At 46.5% G+C, this 11,612-nt stretch overlaps 1 long non-coding RNA gene across 1 annotated transcript; it reads left to right on the plus strand.

The window, feature by feature from the left end:
- Positions 1-2,842: 2,842 nt before the first annotated feature.
- On the plus strand, positions 2,843-11,322 carry LOC131898458 (uncharacterized). Its single transcript, XR_009375932.1, has 5 exons — positions 2,843-3,012; positions 3,609-3,859; positions 8,655-8,828; positions 10,067-10,160; positions 10,807-11,322. It is a non-coding gene; the product is annotated as an uncharacterized LOC131898458 (long non-coding RNA).
- The last annotated feature ends 290 nt before the right edge of the window (positions 11,323-11,612 follow it).

Genomic DNA, 11,612 nt, shown 5'->3' on the forward strand with positions numbered 1-11,612 from the left:
CTACCACTGCCAAGCTTGCATTTATGAGAGACCGAAGAAATGTCAAAACGATGGGAGTTTTTGCTAATTTTTTTTGGTGATCGTTTTTCTTGAGGAGTGACTGGTGTTTAGAGAAGTCATAGTCTAGACATGCTCAGCTGTCCTTAGAAGTCCCCAAAGTTGTCACTTCTTAAAAAGATTTCTGTGTGTATGCATGTGCAAGTAAGTGAGCACAGTGTGTGTGTGTGTGTGTGTGTGTGTGTGTGTGTGTGTGTGTGCCCATGCAGCACATGAATACATGTGTATAGGTGCTAAAGCCAGAATGCCCTGGATCTGGATTTGCAGGCTGCTGTAAGCAACCTGATAAGGGTTGCTGGGAACCAAAGTCAGGTCCTCCAAAAGATCAGCACATGCTCCTGCCTGCGGAGCCATCTCTCAGGTCCCACTAGATGTGTTACCTATAACAACTCTATTTTTGGAAAGTCTTGCCAGAAAAGCAAAGTCCATTTTCAAAGTGAAGGCCCTAGTGAAGAGAGCTAATGGCAACCACGACCTGCAAAGAGCATTCACACGCCATTGGTGCATGAGAGGTTGAGGCCAGTACACCATCTTTTGTTTATTTATCTTTAGTATATACTTTTTTTTCTTGAGGCAAAGTCTCACTGAGTTGTTCAAGCTGGCCTTGAATTAATGATCTGTCTGCTTCTGTTTGTGTATGTGTGTGTACATGCCAGCACACACACAGGCCCATGTGTGAGTATGTGTGTGGAAGGCAGAAATCAACACTAGGTACATTCTACCTTCCTTGATCACTTTTTTTCCTAAGACAGGGACTCTCATTGAACCTGGATCATACCTCTTCTGCTAGACTGGTGGCCAGTGAGTCCCAGGGGTCCTCCTGTCTCTTTTTTACCCCTGTTTCTAGCACTGAGGTTACAGACACACATCACCACATCCAACTTTTTCATCTGAGTTCCGAGGATCTGAACTCAGGTCTTTATGCTTACATAGGACTTTGCCTACTGACCCATCTCCCCAGCCTCTATTGATTTCATTATCATTATCATCATCATCATCATCATTACCATTATTTTTTTTTCATTCATTTTTATTTGAGACAAGATCTTGCTAAATGTACAGGCTGGTCTTGAACCCAAGATCTTCCTCGTTGCTCAAATTTCTAAAGGTCTTATAATAAAAATCCCGGAGCCAGATATTAGGGTAAATGCTGAAAGATCAGAGACACAAAGGAACAAACCACTGCCACGTCTCACCTCACCAACTCCATGAATCCCTTGTTTGAAAGCCTCTCAGTTCTTAGCCGAAAGGGTCTCAGCTGAAAAGCCTTTAGCTGAAAGGGATGCTTCTGCTGAAAAGCCATATATACCTTTCTCTGCCCAGCATCTCTTCCAGGGATTAAAGGCGTATGCTTCCCAGTACTGGGATTAAAGGTGTATGCCACCACTGCCTGGCTCTGTTTTCTCTCTTAGACTGAATCAATCTCATGTAGCCCAGTGTGGCCTTGAATTCACAGAGATCCAGACAGATCTCTGCCTCTGAGTGCTAGGATTAAAGGTGTGTGCCATCACGGCCTGGTATCTATGTTTAATCTAGTGGCTTGTTCTGTCCTCTGATCTTCAGGCAAATTTTGTCAGGGTACACAATATATCACCACACTTCCTACTTTACCTTCCAGATGCTGGCATTATAGGCATGAACTCCCTCACCCATCTTTCCAGTAGAGACGCAAGGAAAAAAAAATAATCGAAGTGCTTTGGTGCATATATTATCTAGCACGGCTTCCTGGGTAATCAGATTTGTGCCCAGCTTTTCTCTATTGCTCGGGATTGAACCCTGGGGCTCATGTGTGCGAGGCAAGCACATTAGCAACTGAGCTACATTCTCAGGCCTGATCCTTGAATCCATATCCTTAATCATCCCTGGCTGCATAACCCACCCTGATAGAACATACACATGCTGCCCCTGGGAGGCAGAGAAGCTCCCCCAGGGCTGGGAAGATGGCTCAGTAGTTAAAGGGCTTGCTCCAAGTATGAAGGCCATAGTTTGGATCCTTGGAACCCATGTAAATGCCAGGCAGACATGGCCGCCCACCTGTAATTCCAGCTAGAGCAAGCTGGCTAGCCACACTAGTTACACGCATGAGTTTGATTGAGAGCCCGTGTCTCAACAAACAAGGTGGAAAAGAGATCGATCAACCTAATATCAACCTCCACCCTCCACACACACACACACACACACACGTACATGCATACACATACATGCATACACATACACAGGAAAATGAGAAGAAAAAGTAAACATAAAGCTGGACCTCTCATAGCATCTTCTCAGGACAAACAAAACAGTCCCCCAGTGTCCCAGCCAGGGACCTTGCCTACCCACAAGCGCTCCCTCCCCTCCCCTTGACTGTCTGTTTTCCGGCACACTCAGTATTCCGGGGGGGGGGGGGGGAGGGGGTCCTCATTGATTCAGCCCTGGGACTGCTGGGAAGCTGTTCAAGATGCTTCGGGAACCCTACACCAAGCACGGCAGACATTAGCAGCCTGCTGAGCCCGACTCGGGCTATTGGCAGGTGTGAGGCTGAGAGCAACGATCAATGCCACAGCTGGATGAGGTGAGGCGCCTTCAGCATCCTGAGTAATGCTGGCGTGGAAGCATCCTCCCTCTCAAGACTGAAGACAGCCAAGGCACACGGCTCTGAGCATCACAATCGGATTCTAAGTGGCGGGGGTTGGGGTGGGGGTGGGGGGTCAGGCTTATGGCCTGGTTTTATAGCCAGTAAATCATCTTTGATTTCCATGGCAATGACCTCAATGGGATGGAACACCAACTCCATGTCCATGGAAATGTCTTGCCACAATTCAACTTGCATGTCGGTGGGTGTGTTCGTGGGTGGGTGTGTGGCTCCGTCCAGTACGTACGTGGGTGTGGAGGCCGGAGGACAACCTCAGGTGTTCCTCAGGCACCATTCACCTTGTTTGTTTTGTTGTTGACCTGGAACTTGCCAACTAGGTTAAGTGGGCTGGTCAGTGATGCCCAGAGATCTGCCTGGCTCTGTCTCCCCAACACTGGTATTACAAACACACTCCACCATAGCCTGTAAATATATATATATATTAACATAAATATATACACACACACACACACACACACACACACACACACACACACACACACATATATTACTTGTGTGTGCACATATATGTACAGGTGCACTGGAGGCCAGAAGAGGGTGTCAGGTCTCCCAAAACTAGAGTTATTGGCTATAGTGAGCCCCCAGACTCAGTGCTAAGAACTGAGCCCAGTACCCTGACAAATCATAACATGCTATTAGCTGCTGAGCCATCTCTCCAGCCCCACCTACCCTGCTTCTTTACCTGAGTTTCAGGATCTGGCTCTGATCCTTCTGCTTGCGAAGCAAGCACTTTACCAACTAAGCTCTGTCTCCAGGACCATGCTTCAGTTTTTTAAAACAGGAAGATCCATGCCCTGGCTTCTTTACACGGCCCCCCACATACACACACGATCTGGGAATGGGAGACGGGGTATCAGCAACGTTCTACCCCACTCCTCACTTCCATCCACTTGCTAATCTATCTCTGTTTTAGCTTCCTCGGCACGGTTCCATCTCCACCCTCCCATCTCAACGGACAACCAGGTCTCCCCACGGCACAGTTACTCCTTTGTTTCCTCAACTCTAACACTTGGTTGAAACAGGACAGTCTGAGTCAATGGCCCCTTCCCAACCTCTGGCCCCCTGCAATTTATTCTAACAGATTTTCTTTCCCTTCGATTCTTGTCTCACAACCAAGAAGAATAAAGTCTGTAAGCAACAACCCAAAGTGAGCCAAGGAAAGAGGTTTGTATTTTTAATTATAGTTTTATGTTTTAATTATGTGTGTTCGAGGATGGGCTTGGGCATATGAGTGCAGGTGTCCACAGAGCCCACAAGTGGGAGTGGGATCTGCTGGAGTTGGAGTCACGGGTGGTGGTGAGCTGTCTGGCTTAGGAGCTGGGAATTGAACCCGAGTCCTCTGGAAGAACAGTCAGTGCTCTTAGCTGCTGAGCCAGCTCTCCAGCCCCAAGAGGGATTTTATTGAGCAGAAAAGAAAGCTCATGGCGATGGAGAGGAGACCTGAACGTGGGTTGCCAACAAAGAGACGGTGTTTTGTGTGCTTCAAATGAGGAGGTAGGTTTTTGATTGCTTCGTGTCTGTGTTAATTAGATGAAAGAGTAAGAACCAATCAGGAGGGAACCTGCCAAACCAGGAAGGATTTTCATTTAGGCCTGTGGCTCCCACCTCCATCGCTCTGATGCTACAGTAGATGTGTGGCCTGGGAAATGAGGTATAAGCTGTTTGTCTCAGAGCCAAGAGGGCCCTAAGATAGTTGTATATCCCTTAGTTTTTAAACATGAACTTGCAAGCTGAAGTTTTCCACATAGAGTTCCCGAATGTAGGTTATTACTGGTCATTGTGAGTTCAGTCCCCAGAAACTACAGAGTAGAAGGAGATCCACCACTGAGCCACACCCCCAGCCCCTCACTGGGGGATTCTAGGCAGGGGCTCTACCACTGAGCCACACCTCAGCCCCTCACTGGGGGATTCTAGGCAGGGGCTCTACCAGTGAACCGTGCTTTCTGGCCCTGACTGGGACATACTAGGTGGGTATGTGCATCAATAAACAAATAAATAAATGCAGTTTAAATTAAAAGAAGACAATGACAATGAAGATGATGACAATGAAGGGAGGAGGAAGAGGAGGAGGAGGAGGTTCTTAGGAAAAACAATGTTCTTAGTCTTGGCATATGTCACAGACAGCCCAAGTTTCCATTCCTAACCAAGGGCCCCTCATCCCTACCTGTCTTATCCCAGGGTCTACGTGCCTCCTACCTCCATCACTATGAAGCCTTTAACAGCACTGATCATCCTGGTGGCTCAATGTCCTCCCTGGTTTTCCCTCCTACCTCTTTGGCCATGATCTTCCAAGTCTTCTCTTCCTGTTGTACCATCTCTATTTACCCAAGACTCTGTGGGGCTCCACACTGTGGCCGCCCTTCTCTTCTCTGTCTACATGTTTCTCTGATTCTCCCTTAATGATTCCTTATCCACTTCCCGATTGCTTTGGCTTTGACAATTTCTTGTTTGTTGGTGATGCCCAAATCCATGTCTCCTGCATGTGACTTCCCCTGAAGACATGAAGAAACATCCAAAATAAGGCACCGACAGACCAATGAATGGATCTCACACAAGGCCAGCTTCACAAGCCAATGAGTGTGTTGAGGGGTCTTACAGGAGCATGAGTGAGTTAAAGGCAGTGGTGTCACCAAAAGACCCACCCCAGAATGGGTGACAACTCACAAAATCTGCATCCCTGAAGATTCCTGCATAATTTGCAGGCAGCTTTACAAAGGATTTTTCCTCCCTAACAATGGTTTACTGCTTATATAACCTTGGAGAGGGGACCTTGTGAATCTTGTAAGTTTCTTGAGTTTCCTGAGCTTTGTAAATTTCTTTAGTCATGTGAGTCTCCCTCCAGGCCTCAGGAAGTCATGTTTCAATTCAGAGAGTATAGCAATATAATATATCCATCTCATTCTTTTCTGTGAGACAGGGCCTCACGTAGCCCAGGCTGGTCTTGTGGAACTGGCTATGTAGGATGGCCTTGAACTCCTGATCCTCCTCCTACTTCACCTCTGAAGCACTAGGGTTACAGGTGTGAACCACCATGTCAAGTTATATCCTCACCACTCTTAGCTTCAAATTCTCCCTGAAAACACTTGCAAATACCAGAAACTCCAGACTCCCTGACCAAACTCATTGTCTTCCCTCTCGTCCACTGAGTGTCCCAAGGCAGGGACACCAGAGTCATTTTTTTTTTCTTACTGCTTTCCTTGGTGAACAGAAAAATCTAAATTTAGTCATTAAGTTCTCAGTCCTGTTTAAATCAACCATTTTCTGATGAATTTCATTTTTAAAAACATCAAAGATTTAAAATAGATGACATTTTAGGTTTGACTGTAACAGCAACATCGGCATAATTTTTACACATCCAGTGAAATGCAAATATGTCTACAAGCCCATTGAAGATGAGGAGCCCAGTGGAGAAAAAAACACGAGGCTGTCTCTGTTGAGTAGTCATGCTTCAGTATAGTTTACAAAGAGCTCCAGTGGTTTTCTTGATTGGCTGAGGAGCCTTTGCTTTAACTGGAAGATATGACAGCAAAAATTGACACCGTGTGTCCATTTCCATCTCTAAACCTTATAAAATATTGACAATGATGCATTTGTGTGGGCGTGTCCATGAGGCACCCTATTTAATTATTAATCCTCTCTAAAAGATCATTAATATCTACTTCACACTGGACCAAAAACAAAATCTACCTAGGATTCTAAGGGGGGAAATAATAGAGGATTATCATTCTCCCTATATATGGAAAACTGCATGAATAATTCATGGGAGGAGTTTTAATAGATTTCATTCACAAATACTAAAAAAGTTGTTAATTCAAGGGTTTTTTTCCTTCAATATAGAAATAGACTTATTTTATAGTACTAGAGATGGAAAAGGGTTGTACTTTATTAGGTGCAAGCTCTACTTCTGAGTCATGCCCCAGACTCTCACTAGAGGTTTCCACAGCAGGTGCTCTGCTGTTAAACTATACCCCAGCCCCTCACTGGGGGATTCTAGGCAGGGGCTCTACCACTGAGCCACACCCCAGCCCCTCACAGGAGGATTCTAGGCAGATGTTCTACTGTTAAGGTTTTCTTACCTCAGTTCATCCTTCCTGGAAATGCCATCAGACTCTCCAAGAGGTGCTTCTCTTAGTTGATTCCATATCCCATCAAGCTGGTAGCCAAGATATCATCACACACACACACACACACACACACACACACACACACACACACATCACCTGCAGAGGTTAAAAATAACATCAACAGGGCCAAGGAGATGGTTCAGGTAAAGATGCTTGCCACACAAGCCTGATGACCAGGGTTGGGTCCTTGAAACACATATTAGAGAGCTGAATGAGGTGCCATGCATTATAGTCCCAACATTTCTAGAGGGTGGAGACAATAGAATCAACCTGAAGCTCATTGGCCAGCTAGCCTTGAGAACACAGAAACAAGAGAGAAAGGAAAGGACCTGTGGTGGTTTGAATGTCATTGGCTCCCATAAGCTCATAGGGAGTGGCACTATTAGGAGGTGTGGCCTTGGTGAAGTAGGTGTGACCTTGTTGGAAGAAGTGTGTCACTGGAGGTGGGCTTTGAGGTCTCCTATGCTCAAGCTATGCCTAGTTCAGTTCACTTCCTGTTGCCTTTGGATCAGGTTGTAGAACTCTCAGCTCCTTCTCCAGCACCATGTCTGCCCACATGTCACCATGTCCCACCATGATGATAATGGACTAAACCTCTGAAACTGTAAGCAAGACCCAATTAAATGTTTTCCTCTTTCTGAGTGGCTGTGGTCATCATGGTGTCTCTTCACAGCAACAGAAATCCCAAGACAGGACCTACGCTTGAAAGCTGTCCTCTGATCTGTCATCTGACCCACAGGCACATATGCATGTGTATACACACACACACACACACACACAATAATAGTAACAGTAATAATAATGATGACAGTAACAATAATAAATGAAAACCAATTAATTAAAAATCAAACAATCAGAAGGAATTCTGTGTTGGGACATGGACACACACCATTCTTTAGAAGCTCCTTGCTGACTCTGACACATGGTGACATTGACCATCATTTTGGGTGCTGTAATACCTTTCTCATCTCCCTGACCTGGGCAAGGAATGTTCAAGAAGGATTTGCTCTGGAACTGCAGGACATGAGGGATAGCATTCATTTTCCCAGCTCTCCAGAGCGAATCCAGCTGGCTATTCCCAGAAGACCACATACTGCAAAACTAGAAAAGAATTATTCATGGAACTCAAATACCAAGAAACTGAATGTCTGCTGAACTGGAGACAAGAGTTCCAGTTCACAGGGATAACTAATACGTATCCTGCCTGGCTCTCGGGGTGTTTATGACTCCCAAATGGGGATGTAGGTAGTAAAGCACAATACGGCTTATAAGCCTGTACAACAATGAATTATTGTGTCGGAATAATGTTGTCACCATTCTGGTGTTTTTGTGAGTATAAAATACAGTCAACATAAAAAAGAAAGTTGTGTGAAGAGAAAAAAACAAATTCTCTTGTTAGGCTCATTTTCAACTAGAAAGTGGCTAGAGAGGCATCATTAGACCCAGCCTGTGGACACACATGTATCATCCCAAGCCAACTTCAAAGTGAAGCGTGGTATTGTAAGCGAGGGCACCATGAAACTGCCAAACTAACCGCTCCACGGGTGCATTTGAAAGAAACGGTTTATTGTAAATATGAGAGATAACAGCCAGAGACATCTGGGGGAGTCTAAAGCAGCCACGGCTCCCTCTCAGGAAGGCAGAGAGGGGAGATGGGCTGGCCATAGCCAGGGCTCTCTAAGGAAGCAGAGAGAAGAGTGGGGCTTGCCACTATAGAGAAAACCAGGTAGCTGCAGGTCGGGGGATGGAATCTGGAACAGCGTGGAACCTATAATGGTCGAGTGGGGTAAGAAGGGCCACAAGGGCTAACATGGGGGCTTTGATATTCATAACAGGTGCATGTTAATAGCGACTGGAGGAACCTGGAGGTTAGCATGGGCTTTGATATGTAACCACAGGTATATTCCAAGAGAAATGGCCCTTTCTGGCAAGCAGAATCCTGTTCCATATGTGTCTGAGGAATGCTGCCATCAATCCTTCTCTGCCTTTTGGAGTTTGGGACCTAACAGGTAGTATACTTTGAATGTTAAGTGTTTTAGCACTTGGCCCCCAGCAGGTGGCACTGTTTTTAAAGGCGGTAGAATCTTTAGGAGGTGGGAGCCTCACTGGAGGAAGTGGGTTACTGAGGGTGGCCCTTGAGGTTTTATGGCCCCACCCCACTTCCTGTCCTCTCTCTACTTCCTGACTGCAGACACTATGGCCAGCTGGGCCATGCTCCTGCCATCCTTCCTAAGGTATAAGCCAACATGTACCCTCAACTTCCTTGGTTGTTTTATTCAGGTTCTTCGTCACAGTAGTAAGACAAGCAGTCTGGAAGCCTCTGTGAGTGTGCATGTGTGTGTGTGTGTGGGGGGGGGTGCGTGCGCATGTGCGTGCGTGCATATATGTACGCACATGCACATGTACACATGTATGTGTATATGTGTGCACATGCAGAGGCCAGAGGACAACGTCTGGGTATTGTTTTTCAGGAGTCACCCTCTTTGCTTTTTGAGACAGATATGTCTCAATTAGGATTACTATTGCTGTGGTAAAACACCATAACCAAAGCAATTTGGGGAGGAAAGGCTTTATTTGGCTTACACATCACTGTCCACCACTGAAGGAAGTCAGGACAGGAACTCAAACAGTGCAGGAACCTGGAGGCAGGAGCTGAGGCAGAGGCCATGGAGGGGTGCTGCTTACTGGCTTGCTTCCCGTGGCTTGCTCAGGCTGCTTTCTTATAGAACCCAGGACCACCAGCACAGAGGTGGCCCCACCCACAATGGGCTGGTCCTCCCCATCAGTCACTACTTAAAAAAATGCCCTACAGGCTTGCCTATAGCCCAATCTTATGGAGATATTTTCTGAAATGATGCTCCTTCCTCTCTGATCACTCCAGCTTATGTCAAGTTGATGTAGAACTAGCCAGCATAGGTCTCTCATTGACCGGAGCTCCCTGAGTAGTTTAGACTACTTAGGCAGTGAGCCCCAGGGCTCCTCCTGTCTCTACCTCCCCAGAGCTAGGATTATATGCACAAACCACCACCCTTTTTTTGTTTATTTTTTGAGATTATAATATAATTACATTATTTCTCCCTTCCCTTTCATCCCACCCAAACCCCCATATACTACTCCTTGCTCATTTTCAAATTCATGACCCCCTCATTAATTGTTATTACATATGTAATATGTATATCAGCTTTTTTGACAGTGGGTTCAGAGGATGCACTCAGGTATTTATGCTTATATAACAATCACTTCACAGGCTGAAATCATCTCCCCAGCCCTGGAAGCTTCCAAATCAACCATGGCCTCTTTGAAAAGCCCCTGTCCACAACTGAATACATGAACTAAGAGAGGTGAGTAGAGGTTCCAGGGCCCAGAAGGTGGGGTACAGCAGGTCTCCCACATGTTCAAGGATAGCTCAGAAGTGGAGGCCCAGATACCATGGGAAGCCTTGTAGCCAGAGCAGAATGCAAGACCACCTATACAGACTGAGGTCTACAGATTTGAAAGACACAGATGAGGTGGGGTCCAAAATGTCCAGCCACCTGCTACCTCCCACCTGTATAGCTCTGGATCTTGGATGTAAGCCCAAGGAAACGAGAGACTTCAGCTAGACATAAATGAAGTTGTCTGCCACTTTGTGAAATGCATGCTTCGGAGAGGGATTAAACACTGAGCCAGGCATGGGGGCGCATGCCTGTCCTCCCAGCACTGGGGAGGCTGAGGCAATATGATGCGTAGTTCAAAGTCAATCTGGGCTACCTAGAGAGATCTTATCGAGGAAAGGAGGGACGGAGCGGGTGAGAGAGAGAGAGAGGGAAGGAGGGAGAGGAAGGAAGGAAGGAAAATTTAAATTCCATTATAAGAAAATAAAATACCATTTCTCCTGGTAGGAATCTGTAACTGGTTTCCTACCCGCTCATGGGCAAACTTGTGGAAATGTGTTCAGCCCTGGGGAAGCCTGCGGCTGTCAGATTGGAATAATGATTTTCTTCACAGGGCCATGTCATTTGTCAAAATGTCATCAGCTCTGGTCCTGAGAAGGAACTGCAGTGCCAGAGGAAGCGGGAATGGACAGAGCTGGAGGCTACACAGGACTGCCTGAGTCTCAGGCCCCAAGCCGAGACCTGGGTAGGGTGCCGTGGTCTGAGGCTTCTGACCCAGGCACCTGTTGCCAGGGTCTGAACTTGATGCTGCAAAGGGGCTTCAATCTCAGCGACAGAACCTCACCAATTCAAGATTCATAAACAACCTCGCCCGAATCTGTGCAGAACTTGCTCGAGGGTGCAGTACCTCTTTGATGGATTTTTTTTCCCCAGCATTTTCTTTCTCATCTTGGGCTCCTTTGCTCCTCAAAGGCTGTCCTCTGACACCACATGGAAGCCAGCTTTCCCCCAGAATCCCTTGCATCTTCCCCCCCCACAGTGCCTAATACACACCCAGTGCCTAAATGTACACCCACAGTTGTTACCTCTGCTGTATGCACCCACAGACTTCAAACTCAAATATGCAAACCCTGTCTTGCTGTCTCCCCATCTTGGGCAACACTAGGTCCCACTCCTTCACCCTGGGGTCCCTTTCTTTTACTTTTCACCATGAAAGCCACTTAAGGGAGGGAAGATTTATTCTGACTCAAAGTCTACAGTCCATCATGGTGCAGATAGCTACACTGTATCCATAGTCAGGAAGCAGAGGCTGATAAATCTAGTGCTCAACTCACTTTCGTCTTTTTTATTTAGTTCAGGACCCCAGCTCGTGGGGGAGGTACCAGCTGCCTTCAGGGTGGGACTTCTCTACTCAATTAA

The sequence above is a fragment of the Peromyscus eremicus genome, chromosome 23 (assembly GCF_949786415.1).
Source record: "Peromyscus eremicus chromosome 23, PerEre_H2_v1, whole genome shotgun sequence".
Taxonomy (NCBI): Eukaryota; Metazoa; Chordata; class Mammalia; order Rodentia; family Cricetidae; genus Peromyscus; species Peromyscus eremicus.